The following is a 19,513-nucleotide window of genomic DNA, read 5'->3' as shown; positions in this document are numbered from 1 at the left end:
TCATGGGGTTCTCAAGGCAAGAATATTGAAGTGGTTTGCCATTCCCTTCTCCAGTGGACCACATTGTGTCAGACCTCTCCACCATGTCCACCCGTCTTGGGTGGCCCCACAGGGCATGGCTTAGTTTCATTGAGTTAGACAAGGCTGTGGTCCTAGTGTGATTAGATTGACTAGTTTTCTGTGTGTATGGTTTCAGTGTGTCTGCCCTCTGATGCCCTCTTGCAACACCTACTGTCTTACTTGGGTTTCTCTTACCTTGGGCGTGGGGTATCTCTTCAAGGATGCTCCAGCAAAGCGCAGCCGCTGCTCCTTACCTTGGACAAGGGATATCTCTCACCGCCGCCCCTCCTGACCTTGAACGTGGAATAGCTCCTCTAGGCCCTCCTGTGCCTGCGCAGCTACTGCTCCTTGGATGTGGGGTTGCCCCTCCTAGCCGCCACCCATCCTCGGGTATGGGGCAACTCTTCCCAGCTGCTGCCCCTGTCCTCCGGCGGGGGGAGCTCCTCTCGGCTGCTCCTGTGCTTCGCGGCCTGGCACTCTTGGCCACCGCCCCTGACCTCAGACGTGGCATAACTCCTCCCGGCCGCCGCCCCTGACCTCGGACGTGGGGTAGCTCCTCTCGGCCACTGCCCCTCAGGCACGGGGTCCTCCCAGCTTCTGCCTGACCTCGGACATGGGGTAGCTCAGACCATTGGTCTATAGTTCTGTTTTTATGCCAGTACCATACTGTCTTGATGACTGTAGCTTTATAGTATAGTCTGAAGTCAGGACAGTTGATTCTTCCAGCTCCATTCTTCTTTCTCAAGATTGCCTTGGCCATTCGGGGTCTTTTGTATTTCCATTCAAATTGTGAAATTTTTTGTTCTAGTTCTGTGAAAAATGCCATTGGTAATTTGATAGGGATTGTACTGAATCTGTAGTTTGCATTTAGCAGTAGAGTCATTTTCACAATATTGATTCTTCCAACCCAGGAACATGGAATATCTCTCCATCTGTTTATATCATCTTTGATTTCCAGCATCGGTGTCATAGTTTTCTATATACAGCTTTTTTGTTTCCTTAGGTAGGTTTATTCCTACATGTTTTATTCTTTTTATTGCAATGGTAAATGGGATTGATTTGTTAATCTCTGATTTTTCATTGTTAGCGTATAGGAATCCAAGTGATTTCTTGTATTGATTTTGTATCCTGTGATTTTACTAAATTCACTGATTAGCTCTAGTTAATTTTCAGATACACTATCTTTAGGGTTTTCTTTGTACAGTATCATGTCATCTGCAGTGAGAATTTTACTTCTTTTCCAATCTGGACTCCTTTTCTTTTTCTACTCTGCCATAGCTAGGACTTCCAAATATATACTGAATAATACTGGCAAGAGTGGGCACTCTTGTCTTGTTCCTGATCTTAGAGGGAATGCTTTCAGTTTTTCACCATTGAGAATAATGTTTGCTGTGGGTTTTATCATATATGGTCTTTACTATTTTGAGGTAGGTTCCTTCTATGCCCATTTTTTGAAGGTTTTTTTTTTTTTTTAGTAAATGGGTGCTGAATTTGGTCAAAGGCTTTTGACATCTATTATCATATGGTTTTTATCTTTCAATTTGTTAGTATGGTGTATCACATTGATTGATTTGCATATATTGAAGAATCTTTGCATCCCTGGTATGACCTAACTTGATCATGGTATATGATCTTTTTAATGTGCTGCTGAATTCTGTTTGCTAGAATTTTGTTGAGGATTTTTGCATCTATGTTCACCAGTGATACTGGCCTGCAATTTTCTTTTTTTGCGATAGCTTTATCTGTTTTTGGTTATCAGAGTGATGGTGGCTCCATAGAATGAGTTTGGAAATGTTCCTTCTTCTGTGATTTTCTGAAATCTTCAGAAGTATTGGCGTTAGTTCTTTTCTACATGTTTGACAGCATTCACCTGAGAAGCAATCTGACCCTGAGCTTTTGTTTTGGGGGAGATTTTTTATCACAGTTTAGATTTCAGTTCTTGTGATTCGGTTGTTCTTAATTTCTTTCTCCTTGGTTCAGTCTTGGAAGGATGAACTTTTCTGAGGATCTGTCCATTTCTTCCAGTTTGTCCATTTTATTGGCATATAGTTGCTCATAATGGTCTCTTATGATCCTTTGTATTTCTGTATTGTCTGCTGTAATCTCTCTCCTTTTTCATTTCTAATTTTGTTGATGTGATCCTTCTCCTCCTTTTGCTTGATGAGTCTGGCTAATGGTTTTTCAATTTTATCTTCTCAAAGAACCAGCTTTTAGTTTTATTAATTTTTATTACTGTTCCCTTAATTTCTTTTTCATTTATTTTGGCTCTGATCTTTATGATTTCTTTCTACTAACTTTGGAGTTTTTCTGTTCTTTTTTAGGCTGTTCTAGGTAAAGTGTAGAAGGCAATGGCAACCCACTCCAGTACTCTTACCTGGAAAATCCCATGGATGGAGGAGCCTGGTAGCCTGCAGTCCATTGGGTCACCAAGAATCAGAAACGACTGAGTGACTTCTCTTTCACTTTTCACTTTCATGCATTGGAGAAGGAAATGGCAACCCAAACCTGTGTTCTTGCCTGGAGAATCCCAAGGACGGGGGAGCTGGGTGGGCTGCCGTCTATGGGGTCGCACAGAGTTGGACACAACTGAAGCAACTTAGCAGCAGCAGGGATAAAGTTAGGTTCTCTATTCAATGTTTTTGCTGTTTCTGGAGGTAGGATTGCATTGCTATCAACTTACCTCTTAGAACTGCTTTTGTGGCAGTGCATAGATTTTGGGTCATGTTTTCACTGTCATTTGTTTCTAGGAATTTTTTGATTTCCCTTTTAATGTCTTCAGTAATGTGTTCATTATTTAGAAACATATTGTTAAATTTTCATGTTTGTATTTTTTTTACAGTTTATTCCCCTGTAATTGGTATCTAGTCTCTTAGTGTAGCTGCCAGAAAAGATGCTTGGTATGATTTCAATTTTCTTAAATTTACTGAGGCTTGATTTGTGTCCAAAGACATCTTAATTCAGACTAGTCACATTTCAAATGCTCAGTGGCCACATGTGGCTACTAATTACTGTACTGGAAAGTATAGACCTAGAAGATTTATTTGGGAAACTAATTTCATGACTTTCAAGACAGGACATAACATGCATTATAAAGGAAAGACTGATAAAATATACTACATTAAAATAAAGAAATTAATATTCATCAAGAGAAAAAACAAAGGCAACAACAGATTGGCAGAAGAGTATGGCAATGTTAATAGTCAAGAATATATAAGGAATTGCTACAAGTCAATATGAAAATTATGAGCCAACTCAATGGAAAAATAGGTACTGAACAGGTATTTTATAAGAGGTTAGCCAAATTACTAAGAAGCATATGAAAAGATTCTCAACCTTAATAGAGAATTGTAAATTAAAATCACAAGTAGATACTACCACATACCCACCAGAATGAATAAAACATAAAAGATGTAGGCAAGAATATGGAGTCAACTAGAACTTGCATACACTACTGGTGGGACTGTAGATTGGTAACCTTTGGAAAGCTGTTTGGCAGGATCTACCAGAAGATGAACATAAGCATATCCTTTCACATGGCAATACTTCTCTTGGATGTATGCAGAAACCCAGGTACAGGAACACCAAAAGAAATGAAGGAACATAAAAATTCACACAATCATTATTCATCATAGCTCAAAACAAGTAAAAGGCCAAAGGTCCATCAACAGTAGAATGTTAATAAACACATAAATGAATAAAACAGAACAATTTTACAATGGAATACTACACAGGAATGAAAATAAAATTAAAGCTTCACACACTAACATAAATGAATCTCACAAATTGAGACTAAGCAAAAGGTAACTGTATATTTTATCAGTCTTTCCTTTATAATGCATATTATATCCTATATTGAAGGTCTTGAAGCTAAGTCTCCCAAATAAACCTTTTAGATCTATACTTTCCAGCACAGTAGCCAGTAGCCGCATGTGGTTACTGAACACTTAAAATGTGACTAGCCTGAACATCACTTTGCTGACAAAGGTCCATATAGTCAAAGTTATGGTTTTTCCAGTAGTCATGAACAGATGTGAGAGATGGACCATAGAGATGGCTAAGCACCAAAGAATTGATACTTTAGCACTGTGGTGCTGCAGAAGACTCCTGAGAGTCCCTAAAGACTGCAAGGAGATCAAACCAGTCAATCCTAAAGGAATTCAACTGTGAATATTCATTAAAAGAACTGTTGCTGAAGCCCCAATACTTTGGCCACCTGATGCAAAGAGCCAACTCACTGGAAAGGACCCTGATGCTGGAAAAGATTGGGGGCAGGAGGAGAAGGGGACAAGAGAGAATGAGATGGTTAGATGGCATCATCAACTCAATGAACATGAGTCTGAGCAAACTCCAGGAGATAGTGAAAGACAGGGTAGCATGGTGTGTCACAGTCCATGGGGTTGCAAAGAGTTGGAAACAACTTAGTGACTGAACAACAACAAAAAAAGCTAACAAACACTAAATAAAACACTGACTTATAATAAATATAAGTCTATTTATATATAATTTAAAATGGGCAAAACTAAACCAAGATGCCTTAATAGTTATTTTCTGAAGGGAAGGTAGGGGGTAATAATTGGGATTGGAAATTGTAATAATGTTCTCTTTCTTCAGTAACGGTAATGTTTGCTGCTGCTGCTAAGTCACTTTAGTCGTGTCCGACTTTGTGTGACTCCATAGATGGCAGCCCACCAGGCTCCACCATCCCTGGGATTCTCCAGGCAAGAACACTGGAGTGGGTATGGTAATGTTTACTTTGTGATAATTCACTGTACTTATCATACTGTTTATTTTTCTGTATACATATAGTATTTCAAGAAAAAGTTTTTAAATATCATATTTTATCCAGTGAAAACCAATTAGAAAACACAATGATAAACAAAAATTACTAGGTTGCTAGACAGAAACAGAGTAAGACCATTAAAAGGAGAAGTGTATAAGATACTGTTGAAGGACAGTAAAGAAGAATTGCAAAAACTGTACAAAGACCACTTACATGAATGGAATAAACACCTTAAGATACATAGTCTAATTCAATGTCAGTCAAAATCCTGCAGCTTTCAACTTTTCGTGAGACTGCATAAGCTCATCCAAAAATTCATGAAAGAGCAAAACCGAAGGGCCATCAACAAAGTTCAGAAAATTAACAAGATGACAAAGACTTCTTTTTAGAAAGTTACAATAACTAAAATAACACAGATAGACCAAAGAACAGAGTCCAGAAAAAGAATCAGTAACAATGATTTTGTATATGATATAAAGAAGAACATAAGACATTAAGAGGCAAAAATTAATACCTGAAAATACCAGATGTTAATCAAAAATCTGATGTAAAGAAACAGAAACTACCTTACACTGCTGCCTCAATCCATCCTAACTTGAAAAATATCCTAAGTTGAAAATACATTTAATATACATTATCTATTGAACATCATAGCTAGCCCAGCCTACTTTAAATGTGTTCAGACCACTTACCATTAATTAGCCTACAGTTGGGCAAAATCATTTAACATAAAGCCTGTTTCATAATAATCTCATGAACTTTACTGAATACTGAAAGTGAAAAACAGAAAGTTGTATGGAAAAAAAAAAAAAAAGGTTGTATGAATCGATACAGAATGCCTGTTTACCCCTGTGATTGAACAGCTGACTGTGGGCTACAGCTCCCTGCCACGGCCCAGCATCATGAGTGTACTGTACTGTGTATCACTAGCTTGGGCAAAGATAAAAATTTGAAATTCAAATATTGAATGCATACTTCTTTTTCACCACTGTAAATTCAAAATACCCTAAGTCAGAGGTCACCTGTACAGTATGTACTTTTTTAAAGTTTGATACCTAACCACCATCAGTGATTAATCAACATATATTGGAGGAGCAGCAGAAGCCATATCATGATTACCTGAGAATTTCTTAGAAATGTAAATTCTTTCACCCCACCCAGACCTACTAAATCTTGAACTCTGGGATTAGGCTCAGCAGTGTCAACCAGTCTTCCTAGTTGAGTCTGTTGCTAGCTAAAGTTTGAGACACTACCTATACAAGTAAATTATCAAACACTCCCATTTCTATCAAATGATACTCAATTAAATTGAGTATTACCTGAATAAATTAGGTTTAATTATCATATGTGGCTTATGGGAGTTAAGAATTTTGAAAAATAGTCTATAAAATATATTTAATCCCAAAGCTACATTAAGTTGGAGATTTTGGTTTTTAATCCAAACACTTCAGTTTCTTATATAATAGTCTCAAGGATAAAGTCACCATTTAAAACATATCAATTTTATAGACTAATGAAAATGAAAGAGCATAGATAATTAAGACAATTGCTATTAATAGCAGAAAGAGGACATTACACACCCTACAATTACCTTGGTTTTCCACTAGAAGATGCTAGTGAAAGGCGATACTCAGAATGAACGTTGCTCTGTTCATCTGACATGTAAATGTCTTGCCGTTTCTTCAGTGCATATTATCCCACTGTCAAATGAATAAGTACCAGTGGTGAAAATAAAACATACATACATATTGATCAGGCAACAGCAAATGAATGACTCCATGCAACACAAAAAATGTCAGTGATCTATATGAGCTTTAAATTGTCATTTTTAAACACTTTTTAAATGTATTCAATTTGTTTACTGAAAAGATTCTGATATCTTGAGTCCCCTAATCATAATCATTTACATTCAAGAAAGCATCACAGGAAGGCAAATAAATACATGAATGACATTATACAGGTAATATTTAAATCTGTGCTAAGTATTCTTAAAAGTAAATCATACATTAACTTTGCAACTTTAGAACAGCTATAGCAGATATGTGCCTAAGAATCACTTGGATGAAGTATGCATTTGTCAGCACAGACTAAGCAGCTATTGCAAAGAAGCCTTTCTCAAAGGGTAGTGGCTTAAGAAACAAGCAAGTTTATTTCTCTTAATACCCGTCCAAGATGACTGCTCCAGGTTTGTGAGTCCCAGTCAGTCAGAGACACATCCATCTTACATGAGGGCTATTCTTGTCAGTGGTAAAACAATGGAAATCCAGGTTCGGAAATTTCTGAAGCAGCAAATAAAGTAGATATTGCTTTCATCACTTCTCAGACTTCATTGGCAAGAACACAGCCACATCGGCTCAATCAATCAAATAAATAAGGAGACTGGAAAATATAGTCTCACCTACAACTTACAGTTTCCCAAGCATTCTATGGAATCCTTTTCTTAAGGATCCTTTTCTATCCATAGCAAAAAGAAGATCTTCGTGGTAGAGGCAGGAATGGTGGAAATGTTGCCCAAGTCCATTTACCACTCAATCCTAAATACTGGCCTTTACAGGACTCAGTTTTGCCCTAGACAAAATCTTTTGCTGTCACTTACGTCTCACAGTTTTTAAAGTTTTGGGAATTAAAAGTATTAGTTTTATAACTGATTTGGTTTTCAATTCAGCAAATATACATTAAGTTATTCACTCAAGACTTCTGGGTACTACAGACAGCTATGCATAATCCTACTGCACAAGAAAAGAATGGTTTCTGGAAAATAACTCGTAGTTGCCACCACACATTTAATTTCATCTTTTGTTACTGATTTCCAATTTACTATCACAGTGAAAGGTTTAAGTATTCTCTCATTGTATAATTTCTACATGAAGGGTCAGTTTAATTCACAATTAAGTACTTTAGTCATTGCGCTGTGTACACTATTTCTGATGTAAATACATTACATTTGACACAAAGAAAAAATGAAACCCACATTTTTAATAAAATTCACTAATATTTTAACACTAACATCAGACCTAAATATTCAGTGAGGCTAGTGGTTATTCTTTGGTGTGGAACGTGATGAGAGGAACCAGCCAGGAGTTCTGTGCTGTAGTTTGTGTTCTATCTTTACCCATGGGTGCTGGTTACCCAGATGTGTTCACTTCATAAACTTGTCAAGGTTTACACTTAACGGCTACCCACTCCTGGAGAGTGGGGTATTCTGGCCTGGAGAATTCCATGGACTGTATAGTCCATGGGGTCACAGAGAGTCAGTCACAACTGAGCCACTTTCACTTTCACTTCACTTTCACACTTAACATCTGGGTGCTTTTCTAGAGGTGTTCTATATTTCAGATAAAACATAACTTTTAATCCATTAAGAATACATATTTCAACTTTCAATTAGTAAAATCAGTAATGTGCAGTTTCTAGAAACAGACCCATACTTAACCATACCCAAAGATAAATTTACATTTTCTAAAATAATTTAAGGCTCACAAGAACTTGAACTTGTGAAAATAGTTCAGTTTACCCATGTACTCTTTACCCAATTTTCCCCAATGAAAACATTTTACACAAGCACAGTACACTTTCAAAACCAGGAAACTGACATTGATATAACACTGTTAACTAAATTAGAGATCTTATGCTAATTTTACCAGTTTTGCATGCATTCCTAAAAATACCATAACAGAAAATCCATTTTTTAACCAGAGAAAAAAAATCACTTGTAACCAAGAATCTTGCTTAACAAAATATATGATTATACCCAAGGAAAAGGTTAACTAAAACTTTAAAAGGAAGTAATCAGGATTGATAATCTCCATAGTAAGTTCTTCTATAAAGATTTACAAAAATTTTTAATTACAGGCTTTCAATTGTAGTTTTCCTACATAAAATGGCAAAAATTTTTTCAATTTTCAAGTAAGTAAAACACTTTAATCAAGAACATATCTAAAGTACACTAATCTGTCTATAGGTATTTTGCCTCAAGAAAGATAATGATCTTTATTTCATACAAATGAAAATAGGGTTGTAGAAAGTTTAAGATGAAAAGATTCTTAAGTATAATCAACTAAACACTTTTTTTTTTAATACATGGATATCTAAGACCCAGAAGTATACATATGATTAAAGTGATATTTCAAGTTTATGGCAGTCCCCTGACTTGAAAGTCAGGGGCTCTTTCTGCTACACCAGCGTATCTGTGTATCTTAAAAACCAGAACACTGTGGGATAACTACTAATGCAATCCATCTAAAATATACTACCAAAACATTTTAAAGGGAAAAGAAATGGTCTCTAATATTTACAGTTAGTTTAAAAAAAAGTTTATATCACTATGAGTATGCGTGCTAAGTGTCTGACCCTGCAACCCCGTGGACTGTAGCCTGCCAGGCTCCTCTGTCCATGGGATTCTCCAGGCAAGAATACTAGAGTGGGTTGCCATTTCCTCCTCCAGGGGATCTTCCTGACCCAGGGATTGAATCCACATCTCCTTTGCAGGAGGATTCTTTACCACTGAGACACGGAGGAAGCCCTAATATCACTATATTACTTAACAAAGTGATTGACTGATGTAAGAAAAATAATTCCCAATATGTGGTTCCTGTTACTAGAGAGGCCAACTAAGTATATCCTGTGTATACTTTATTCATTTGTTTAAGAACAAAGCAAACAACTTCTACTCAAGGGGATTTTTTTTTTTAAAGGAAAATGTAGGCCAAATGAAAGAACCAGAAGTTAATGTCTGTCTCAGGTTCTTGACTCTCACACATACAAATACATATATATACAAACTAACAATCAGAGAAAAAATATTATAAGTCACTTAGCAATGTTGTAAAACTAGCTATTTCAATGTTCCAGATTGATATTTTAAAGGTCAATAAGGTGGAAACCAAGAGAGAAATCACTAAAACCCTCAACCTGGATTATAGAAATATATCATGTATTAAGTAAACTTAACATGAAAATCTATTCAATAATATACATGGCACCCTAATTTCAAAGAAGACTTCATTTTTTGGGATAGGTTTCACTATTATGGCAGAAATTTGTTTATATCTTGAATCACATAAATATAATACAACTGGTATATTACTAAATTACTTTAGCAAAATTTATCCATGTAGTCAGACATCAATTTAGTTTCCTTCTATGATTCAACAGCAGTACACACAAAATGCATGAGAAGCAATGAGACTAGAGGTAAAGATCTCAGAAACCTGGTCTTGCCACTTACTAGCTGTAAGATTGGAGAAGGCAACGGCACCCCACTCCAGTACTCTTGCCTGGAAAATCCCATGGACGGAGGAGCCTGGTAGGCTGTAGTCCATGTGGTCGCAAAGAGTCGGACACGACTGAGCAACTTCACTTTCACTTTTCACTTTCATGCATTGGAGAAGGAAATGGCAACCCACTCCAGCGTTCTTGCCTGGAGAATCCCAGGGACGGCAGAGCCTGGTGGGCTGCCGTCTATGGGGTTGCACAGAGTTGGACATGACTGAAGCAACTTAGCAGCAGAAGCAGTTATAAGATGCTGGGCAAATTACTTAGCCTCTTTATTACACCAGCTATAAAGTGGGGGTTTTAATTCCTGTTCTATTTCACGGTAATTATGAAGACCAAGTAAAATAATGTGTATACTTTTTTTATAATGATAAAAATTTTTAATGTTTTTCCATTTTATTGTAAATGTTTAAATGTTATTTAAGTGCAAGTTATTAATAGTAATATAACTTGGATCTTCCTGGATCCAAGTTTACTTGGTAAACTCCAGGAGTTGGGGATGGACAGGGAGGCCTGGCGTGCTACAGTCCATGAGGTCACAAAGAGTTGAACACCACTGAGCGACTGAACTGAACTGAAGTTGGATCCATTTTAAATTCCATTTCTGATATAACCACCCAATGTAATGCACATAGAATAGAATCAGGAGTCAGAAACCTTCATCTCTAGTTCATTGTCACTGTTTCCTCTCGGAAGAACAGGGGAAATAGTCCCTTCATATATCCACCAACTGAATTAATGTATATGAAATGTGTACTCTGTAAAGTTTATTAACCTGAAGTATTACCACTATTTGATGTGGTACGATTACACGTCTTTCACTTAACTTCTAAAAAGTACAGAACCAGAGTGGGAAAAAGGTCCTTTTGCTCTGACTCCTTCCAAAGAATGCTATCAAAAATATTATGCAGTGTTAGTACATCCAAGAACAACTCTTAGATTACAGGAGGCGTCCAACTGAGAAAAAGTTGCAATGAATTACCATGACATACAAGTTTCACTGACTTTATAAAACTTCATGGCATAAAATTACTTCAGTAATGAGTCCTTATCAAGAACGCTTAAATCCTCTTAGAGCTTCAAGGTGTCCTTTTTCATTCCCCTACTTTACCTCAGTTTGGAATGTCAATAGAGCTATTACCAAAATAAGCACAATCTCTAATATTTACCCTGCAACTCATTTATATGAGAATAGTAGAGGCATGCTAATGGAGCTCAGGCAAAATTCAGAGCTCCTTCTGTTTCACTTTTATTTTTCAAGAGGCAGAATATAAACATGAGCATTGATCAAATGTACTAGATCAAGCAATTACACATCAAATCTATTATTGTATTCTAAACATTCATGTACAAACCTGCATTTTCTCATTAAATGTTCAAACTATCTGAAGTCTCTGCTTTTCAAGCATTCATTACAGGGAATCTGGAACCATATTGTAGAAAGCAACCTTTGACATTCCTGTGTCTGTTTTGCTGCTTGTGAATACAAAGAACATCCGAGATTTATAAATGTATGAGCTGGCTGACCTTTATTAATCACAAAATATTGTGATGCCTTTGGAAGCTACTAAAATGTTTATAATTTTAGTTAGCCTTTCAATTTAATAAGCTTCAATCTCTTTCCACTACAAATGCATATACACCTACACAACATGTGGTCATAAAGAGGACTTAAAGACGAGGGGCTAACCTTAGGACCTGGATGAGAAACACATGCCTTTTCCTTTCAACTTGCAGAGCTGTGTTCTCTTTCCATTCATCATCCCTGACCGTTGCCTTCATTCTAAGAATAGTTACTGCCACTGCCTCAAATCTTTATTACTCCATTCGTTGTCACTGTTCCTATTTTCCTTTTTCAGCATCTTGTCACTGTTACACGTCTCCAGTTTTGTACCAACTTACCATTCATAAGCACTGCCCGGTAAAATGATCCTTCCTTTCCATAAGATTAGGGGGAAAAAAAACACAGAATCTCCAAGGCAACATTTTCATAACATTAACATTTTTTGATGCTGCTGACAACACAGACTACTACTTCTCCACCAGGAAAGCTTTCTATGATAAATTTTAGCTGTCCTTACAGTTGTTTGAACAAAGTTAAATGGTTCTGTTCTGCCATTTAGCAGAATCTTACAAAATTATAATTCAAATGTCAAAACTACTTAATTTCTACTAGCAAACACCAATTTCGTTAATCAATTATCAATCCATCTTTATGATCAAGTTCAACCTTCTCCAGTATAAAGAAAACTACACAAAATTCTTAAACAGAGTGTTTTAGGGCACATTCTCTGTCTTAAAGAATCACATTCAGATACACAGACTGGGGTAGATTTTGTGATATATAGACATTTAGAAAAAGAAAAAATAAGAAAATTATTAATGCCGGGGGAAAAAAAGTTGTGCAGGGTAAGTACCAGTTTGCAGCTGCAGATAACCTTTATAGCCATAAAAATATAACACTACTGTTCTAAACCAGAATTACAATATAACTGTACTGAAAAACTGGGATATAGGAAATGAGAGGGTTCGTGGAGAGGTGGGAAGAGTGCTAAATCCAAAGCAATGACTAAAATTGAAAATCAACAAGCTGTGAATATATTGGAGACATGGCAGTGAACAGCAAAACAACTAAGAAACCAAAAGAGTTCTTTATATCTCTAGGCAGAATGTAAAAGACAGAGAACTGATTTTTTTCTTTCCCCAACCTTAATTTCATAGAACTATTTCTTTAAACTATATTCATGTATAATTCTGACTGAAAAAACTAAAATCCAGCAATTATAAATCTTAGTTTCTGTTGAACAAAGTCACATTGTGTCACATGTGGAGGAAAGTAAATTACAGTTTCAAGATTTCACAAGCATTTGTTTATAGAGTTTTAATCACATTATATAATCATTTTAACTTCAATTTGTGCTACTGTTTTTAGTTACCTGCTTGGTTGGATAAGTCCAAGATATGGGGAAAGACCACAAAATTCTGAATACTTTTCAGGCAGGTCTTGTTACATACTTTCAAATTGTTTTCTAGACAAATTAAATTTGGTTATACTGCCACCAGCTGTATGGTCATAGTATTCTCATTAGTTGCTACTATTAATTTTGGAACAGGTAAAATTCCCAGGTGGCAGAGGGGTAAAGAATTAGCCTGCCAATGCAGGAGATGCAAAAGAAGGAAGCATATTTGATCCCTGGGTCAGGAAGAACCCCTGGAGAAGGAAACAGCAACGCACTCCAATATTCTTCCCTGGAAAATCCCATGGACAGAGCCTAGCACACTACAGTCCATGGGGTTGTAAAAGACTGAACACACACACAATACAAAATTACCTTATTCTTATTTACATTTTCAAACTATTCCTGGTGTCTCAATATTTTTATAAACATGCACGAACTTTGTATATAACATTACTAAGTCATATTTTCTGCAGAAAACATCTTCGATTCTGTCCAATGCCTTTTTACTTTGATTACAATATTTTCTCTTTCATGGATAGATGTGTTTCCATGTACATGCACTGATGTCTATAATTTATTTTTTCAATTTCTTTATGACTTCTCAATTTAAGAAGTTTTTTTTTTTTTTTCCTCCCTATATTTAATATTGTTTTCTTTAAAAAAAAAAAAAAGCCGTAATTAAAATTAACATGACCCATAACATCCATTTCTTTTTTAGGGAAAATAAAACAACTGCTGAACCAACAAACAGTAGTCTTTTATCTGTTCACTAAGGAAGTTTACATTTTAGCCTTAATAAAACTTTCAAGTATGTGTGTTTAAGCAGAAATCTTCAGAGGAAAAGCTCTAAACATGTTTATATACAAATCATAAATTATATTGTAGATAATATTATATTTACGATGCACTTAAACATTTTTTCTTAAAATCTCTTTCAGTGATTTGATTTAGTGGATTTCCTTCTTCAGTTCTTTTTTTAAATTAATGATTATTTTCTCGAAAATAAACTTACCTATGCCAGTTGTTATTGTTGCTATATATATCAAATAATTCACCTTACTTGAAAAAATAAGAGTATGCTAATCTAAAACAAAAATCTTAACATATATATTCTAAACATTAACAAGTTATGAAGTCAGTTGAAATTCTACATTAAACAAGGTCCATGGAAATAGAAAACATAATCCTGTTGCTTTGCAACATACATTATATATAATACATGGTATCTGTTCTCAATTTTGTTGTAATTATGCATACAATTCTGTAATAATTACATTATAATTACATAAAATGTATTTCAAATATTACACTTTTACTGACCTCACTGATTTGCAAAGTAATAACATATCATATCTTACTCTAAATATCTTGATACAGTACATAAATCAATCTTTCCTTCATCATGAGGCTATGTTCTTCTACAACAAAGCACAAAGTATACTTATTCACATGTAAACAGAATAAAATAATGATTCACCTTCATGGCTGTATGAAATGTTAATGCAAAATCATGTGATAGCTTCTCTTTCGGCAGTAAAACATATATTATAAAGGGTAATTATAAACCATAACAGTTGTTGTTTAGTCACTAAGTCATGTCTGACTCTGGGACTCCATGGACTATAGCCTATCAGGCTGCTCTGTCCATGGGATTTCCCAGGCAAGAATACTGGAGTGGGTTACCGTTTCCCTCTCCAGGAGATCTTCCCAATACAGGGACTGAACTCCCTTCTCCTGCATTGGCAGGCGGATTCTTTACCACTGAGCCACCAGGAAAGTCTATAAATATAAAATCACAAAATCATATACGACTAACTCTTCCAAGACACCTGCTTCTTGGAAGAAAAGCTATGATTAACCCAGATAGCATATTAAAAAGCAAAGATATTGACAACAAAGGTCCATCTAGTCAAACCTATGGTTTTTCTAGAAGTCACATATGGATGTGAGAGTTGCACCATAAAGCTGAGCGCTGAAAAACTGATGCTTCTGAACTGAGGTGTTGGAGAAGACTCTTAAGGCTCCCTTGTACTGCTAACAGATCAAACCAGTCTATCCTAAAGGAAATCAGTCCTGAATATTCATTGGAAGGACTGATGCTGAAGCTCCAATACTTTGGCCACCTGATGCAAAAAACTGACTCACTGGAAAAGACCCTGCTTCAGGGAAAGATTGAAGGCAGGAGGAGAAGGGGACGACAGAGGATGAGATGGTTGGATGGCATCACCAACTCGACGGACATGAGATTGAACAAGTTCCAGGAGTTGGTGATGGACAGGGAAGCCTGGCATGCTGCAGTCCGTGGGGTTGCAAAGAGTCAGACATGACTGAGTGACTGAACTGAAAAATCTGAAACCATCATCCCATTCAATAATACCTTTTCACATGAAAAATCTAATACTAAAAATCTATTAAGAGTTTGACACTGTTATGTTCTATGATGTGCTGACAATAAATTATTGTGTTCTGAATATTAAACATGGTCTCTTAAACAGCTGAAAATAATTTCAATAATGCTATTGTTATTTAAACTTTACAATTTCAGTTAAAAATTGCCTCATATTTACTGACACACTTGAATATTCTGGCTATAGTAAATATTTGTTATGAATATTTGCTTATATATTTTGCTTATTTTGGAAAAACCTGTTTTGTGTGTGTGTGGTCTATTTAGAGAACTTACAGAAAATGAAAATGAAAAAAGTAGTTTGGAATACAGATAACTGGTATAACTTGACATTTTAATATAAGAGTTTACACAAATGACTACATGAAATCTTATGGTTATTAAAGGTCCTTGAGACTATTTTTCAAATGTCATTCTATAAAAGTCAAAGTTCCAAAAAACTTGAACTAAAAAATAAAGGCTATGTGATTTTAACATTTTCAGTACAGTGGAGGCAATACAGTTATATGGGACTAAGTTAAAAGAAGAAACCCAGAAGAAAGCAGAAGAAACCCAGACTGAAGTAACTGCTACTATTCATATACAAAGTTAATCTCAAAGATACATATTTAACATACAGCCCTCTTTCTGTCCGAAAAATTCCTCCAACATAATTTGCAAGAAAACAAGAACTTATACTGTTCAATCTCCATTCAAACTCACCCTCTATTTGAAACATTAGGATGAAAAGCAATAGCTTTTTAACAGTTCAAAATGACTCATAGCAACATTAACCAGCTGGAGGAAATCTCAAAGTAAACTATGTAAGTAGCACTAAAGAATCTAATTGCAACTTTAGTTTTGTTTTAGGCAAAGGTAAAGATGAAGGGAATGAAAACTTCAAGGGGAATCAAACACTAGGGGGCAGCATCAAACTGTTAGGACAAACCCGAACTCTTCAAACAGCTAAAGTTAGTATATTTTTAATAAGAATTACTGGTAATGAAAGATGACCTTACAGGTTATAAACCTGTTATAAAGCAAAATAACTAGCTGTTTTGATCACCTATACCTCTTTTCCATTTCCTACTGTATACTCTTTTGTAACTTGTAAGTTTAAAATACTACTAGTGATAGTCCTTTTTTGATATATACATACAAAAACATTTCCATTCTTGAGATAGCCACTACACAGATAAGGGCTGACATATAAAAATCCAAAGTATTTCCTTTGATTAGTACTGAATTTAAATTTTGCATCACTCAATTAACATTTTTAATTTGATTAAAGAGTTTTGTACATTCACTGGATAAGTTTTGTACATTCACTGTCACAAGTACTATTTGACAAAAAGCTATGGAGTATGTGCCCCTCAAGGAATTTAGTTTGGCAGAAAAAAGATATATGTAATTATAAGTTAGTAAATGCAAAATAAGAAATTCTATGGATTATTACATATGAATAATAGAATAACAATTGTATCCTCTTCAGCAGCCCAGTAGAAACCATTAAACCTCATTCTGGAATCAAGATAAAAAGTAGTCCTTCAACCACTAATGAACTGTAAGATTTGTATGTAGAAAAGAAGGTAAAATGAATCATCTGTAGCCCTTTGATTCATTATGTCATTTAAAGGTCACAGTAAACCATGAGATAGATTTTTCTGGTACTTCCAAGTTCACAGATAAAAGATTAAGATAAAGAAATTTGCTCAAGGCAACCAAACTAGTTAATAATGGATCAGTTTTGAACTTTAAGTCTCACTCCAAGCCCTACATTCTCTCCAATAGTGGCCAAAACAAGGGTCGAGGAAGTGGGGTAATAGAATGGTAACAACATAATTCTCTTTTAATTAAAAGTAAATAATCATTCCTGTTGTTGAATAATTACCCTTGTTATAACACCTATACCCTATATTCTTCATGCTGCTGCTGCTGCTAAGTCGCTTCAGTCGTGTCCGACTCTGTGTGACCCCACAGACAGTAGCCCACCAGGCTCCCCCATCCCTGGGATTCTCCAGGCAAGAACACTGGAGTGGGTTGCCATTTCCTTCTCCAATGCATGAATAAATCTGTTTAAAAATGAAAAGAAAACACCACTTAGAGAAGTACCTGCATACCAAACTGGAGGCCTCCTAAAAATGGCTTCAAATCAAGTGCTCAAAAAAGTGGAGGAAGTGTGTTGACTTTTAAGCTGTTAGTGGAATACAAATTAACATGAAGAATAAGTAAAGGCTGTTGTTTAATGGATAAGTTGTGTCCCACTCTCTGTGACCCCATGGACTGTAGCCTGTCAGACTCCTCTGTCCATAGGATTTCCCAGGCAAAAATACTGGAGTGGGTTGCCATTTCCTTCTCCAGGAGATCTTCCTGACCAAGGGGTCAAACCCTTGTCTCCTGCATTGGCAGCCAATTTCTTCATCGCTGATCTACCTGGGAAGCAAAAAGTTATCAGGTGATATATTGACGTCGCCTCATAACTAACCACTCCTTCTAAAGTAGCACAAATTACACAGGGGTTATTAACCAGGGAGCTGTATATAAAATTCAGGTTTGAGAATCTGGATGCAGAAGAAGGATATATTGTAAAGTAACCTTAGTTATCCCTTCAGTTATAAATATAGGCCAAAAAAAAAAAAAAATCGGTTAATTTGCAGCACCTGACACTACTAATATAAATCATTCAAATTAAATTCTATATTTACAGTCCTCACTAGTTTGAAATTAGGCATTATGACCTGCCATTACTCTTGATATTTAATGCTTTACTAAAGCATGAATTCACCATTAATATTTAAAATGTTGGTAATTATATTTCAGTGCAACTGGATTCTCCGGAATCTTATGTATTCCGTACACTTAAAATCACCATTCTGAACTTCACCATACAAAAGTTTAAAAGCTCCTCCAGTACATCATTCTTTTCTTCTAATCACTCATCACTGATAATACATTGATAATCCTCTTTCAAGTATTTAGTGCAGGTAGGGATGTGAGATAACTGGTATGGACCCAAGGTCTAGAACAAGAGACTGACTCAAGATGACTTAACATCTGCAGAATTAAGTCCTAACAAAAACAGCACACAAGAATCTTCAGGCTTTCAATTGAATTACTACAATCAACTACATTTTAAATCTCCAGTTTTTCCAATATATTACTTGCTAGTTCTTAATTAGGTAAATTTAGATACCCGTCCAAAAGAAAAAAAAACCACACACACAAAAGGAACGTAAACTTGTCTCTTGCTCGTTTTGCTCCATCAAGAATGACTCAGTTCCTAGGTGAAACTAGAGAACTGAACGGCGTAAAAGCCTTTTAAAAAAGTCCACAGTATAACCTACCATCTTTTTAAATTATGTGCTTTAATGTTACTTTATTACTTAAAACAGGGATCTGAGCGAGGGACACTTCCAACTGAGGGCTGCGGATCCTGCGGAGATCTCTCTTCCTTGTGCCCGGCTCATAAAGACAGCCATGTGGACAGGCTCCCTCCCACGTGAACAGTTCTTTAGAGAAGCCACAGGAAGCCACATGTCGCCTGCGCCCTCACCAGGCCTGGGCACTCGGGGATCCCAAGGGAGAAGCAAGGAGTTCAGCAGATCCCTGGACCCGTAGAGGGGGCTACGAAGGTTCCCCGACGTAGTGCAGCCTGGTGGGCCCCCTAAGGTTCTCCGCCAAAGGGCTTTCACGAACAAAGCCCAGGCAGCCGCGCCACCTCCCGGCTCACCCGGCCTCGCCCACCGACCCAGCCCCACCCGAGCCCTCAGCTTCAGGGACCCCAGCTGGCTTCAGTATCAACTCCCCCGCGCCCCGCCTCGGCTTTTCGGTTGGTCGGGGAGAAAGTAAGCCCCCACGAGGCCTCCCGCGGTAGGAGCAGAGGCGCCACCGTCCGTTAGCCAGCCGGGCCGGAACAGCGGCGCCCAGGCTCCCTCCCGGGGATCCCGGTGACACACAGGAGGGGAGCACGCGAGGAGAAGAATCGGGGGCGTTCGCCGCCGCCTGTCTCCAAGCCCCTCCGAGACCGGACTGCGGACCCTCCCATTCTCGGGC

At 36.7% G+C, this 19,513-nt stretch overlaps 1 protein-coding gene across 6 annotated transcripts in view; it reads right to left on the bottom strand.

Annotated features, from left to right (window-relative positions):
* Positions 1-19,513, bottom strand: part of SLC39A10 (solute carrier family 39 (zinc transporter), member 10) — a 163,077-nt gene that overhangs the window by 50,474 nt on the left and 93,090 nt on the right. For 3 of the 6 annotated variants that reach the window (XM_010860859.1, XM_010860860.1, XM_010860858.1), the window contains one exon: positions 6,432-6,540. The exons of 1 other annotated variant lie outside the window; for it this stretch is intronic. The gene's annotated coding sequence lies outside the window, so the exon portion shown is untranslated. Of the gene's footprint in view, positions 1-6,431; positions 6,541-7,003; positions 7,120-19,513 lie in introns of all 6 variants that reach the window. 2 more of the 6 variants (XM_010860862.1, XM_010860861.1) reach the window with 1 other exon arrangement.

This window comes from Bison bison, unplaced genomic scaffold, assembly GCF_000754665.1.
Source record: "Bison bison bison isolate TAMUID 2011002044 unplaced genomic scaffold, Bison_UMD1.0 scf7180017864471, whole genome shotgun sequence".
Classification (NCBI taxonomy): domain Eukaryota; kingdom Metazoa; phylum Chordata; class Mammalia; order Artiodactyla; family Bovidae; genus Bison; species Bison bison.
The sequence above is the reverse complement of the archived record's forward strand: the minus strand, read 5'-3'. Positions and strand labels throughout refer to the sequence as shown.